A 2,418-nucleotide genomic window follows, 5' to 3' on the forward strand; every position below is an offset into this window, starting at 1 on the left:
TCTTTATCTGCATCATTTCCGTGTTTCTGCTCTCGAATGATTTATGTATGTGCGTAAGGTTAACAGGAAATGATCTCTAAGAATCACAAGCGGAGACCAGTAGCCGAACTGATGTTTCCCCTCCCTCACCGCTTGCACGAAGCAGATCAGGGACACGGCACCAACAATGTATGTAACCCGACTGAATATATTTTTTTTTTCAAAACTTAGTACACACTTCGGCCGGACCATCGGTCAGACGCGGCTCCTAAAAAGCCCTAGCGCCAATCAGTCAGTTTCTCTTTGATGTTCCAGGGTAGAGGACGGAATTAAGTCCCCAAGGGGAATTTTCCACTGCAATTCTAGCTGTACTCGTCGGGTGTGCTGTCTAGTCTAAGGTGACCAGACGTCCCGCTTTAGGCGGGACAGTCCCGCTTTTGACCTCGTGTCCCGCCTGCTCATCGGGCGGGACGCCCAATGTCCCGCCTTCTGGCTTTCTGGCAAGTCCATCAAATGTCCCGGTTGTCTTTAAAAATCACTATTTTCGGCGCTTTTTGACGGTGACGACACCATCATCGGCACATGTCCCGCTTTCGCCCCCGAAACGTCTGCTCACCTTAAGTCTAACATACCTCGCCGTGTGTTCTTTTTTCCTTCAATCTACTACAGAGTTTTTCAACCTTTTCAAAAAAATTCGAATTGACCGAGTACCACCTCCCAACACTATCCCACAGAAAATAGTATTAATATATGATTTTCTGTGGGAAAAGAATTCTGGGCCACCACTGCCAATTAACTAATCGGCCTTCTGATGGAATCTCAGCCAGCCTCTACCACAATACCCTTGCCATTGTCCTTAAAAAGACTGTGAAATAATATAAGCTCTGTTTCTTACTATTAACAGTTTCTGATTTCATAATATATTTACTTTTGTCCCTCCATGTAAATGGAATTACATCTAGTGACGATGGTTTCCTGAGGTAAGGTACGTAGTCTCGGCTGAGGTACCGTAGTAATTACTTGTACCTGTGAGCTCCCATCCATCTTCATTTTTCTTCAGGCAGGAAGTAGGAGAGATAAAAAAGAAGAGCTAGGTCACGCGCTCACGCTGCTTTTAGTCTGATGGGCCGTCATGCTCTGACGTTACCCTGTCACAATGTCAGTTTGTGAAATATTTACTGTCGCGAAGTTAAATTTCTTACAAACCGCTTACTTCGCTCGTCTGGATGTTGCCGCGATAGACTGGCCTGCGCATGCATTATGGTTGATCTGCCCCACGCAGAATAGTAACTGCGTGTCAACACTTGTTTACTTTCATTTCCAATTACTTTTTATACATTTCTATTAAAAGGTGTGTACATGTTTAAAACTTCATGTTGTTAGTTGTTAGGCAGATTCGTTATTGAGATATGAGTACACCGCTTATTGCTTGAGAGTTGAACAGAGTTTCAGAGAGAAGGAAGTAAACGGTTTTCTGTGACAAAGACAGTGTGCCCAATAAATATTCAAACGCACCTGTGTTAATGATCAATGATCCTGTTAATAGTCGATTTTCTTAGTAACTGTTAAATAGTGTATCTAAAATACACTTTTATTAACATCTATATTTATAAATTCAGCACTATACACGCAGAGCTAACATTCTGCATATTTTTTGTGGATCTTAATCATAAAAATTCGTTTTCTTTGTCTCTTTGCCGTATTGGTAGAGAAAAGAAATATGTGAACGCGCGCGCGCGCGCGCACACACACACACACACACGCACGAGTGCGCGCACAAGCAGGTACACACGGAGCGCAAGGGGAGGGAAAATAGAGAGTTGGAGAAGATGGAGACAAACAGGCACATGACATCAGAAATAAGAGAAAATATATAAATATCCCGTTCCTTTGTTGTTGTTTTTTTTTTTACTTTCCATTTGCTTTGCTAAGTCTTAGATTGGGTCAGTGTAAACAGGAACTTGTATTACTGGGCTGGTTGCAGAAGATTTTCTCCAGTTAACTACTAAAACGCGGCTGATGTATAAAAAGCAGGGTTGTCCATGGGACATATTTTTCTATCCCGTCCCATCCCATGGCAATTTATGCCTGTCCCATCCCGTCCCATCCCACGGGATGTTTCCCATGGGATTCCCATGGTATTAACAATCCTATGGACAACACTGAAAACCACTTTTCGGCTTTTGTTCTATAATTCCTGCTACTTCACATACAATAGATGATTCAGAGGAAAGATTTAAATCCTTGATGAATGAAATAACAGTAAATTTATTTTGCAATATCAAGTATCGACTACCATGGGAAATACAAATGTGTGCTGTCCCATCCCATCCCATACCATGGGACGTTCCCATGGGATTCCCATTCCTATGGACAACACTGATAAAAAGCTTCCGGTTTAATCAGATTCATTGTTAGGCTCGCCGAGACTAACAGCGG

Source organism: Pomacea canaliculata, linkage group LG2 (assembly GCF_003073045.1).
Source record: "Pomacea canaliculata isolate SZHN2017 linkage group LG2, ASM307304v1, whole genome shotgun sequence".
NCBI classification, from domain to species: Eukaryota; Metazoa; Mollusca; class Gastropoda; order Architaenioglossa; family Ampullariidae; genus Pomacea; species Pomacea canaliculata.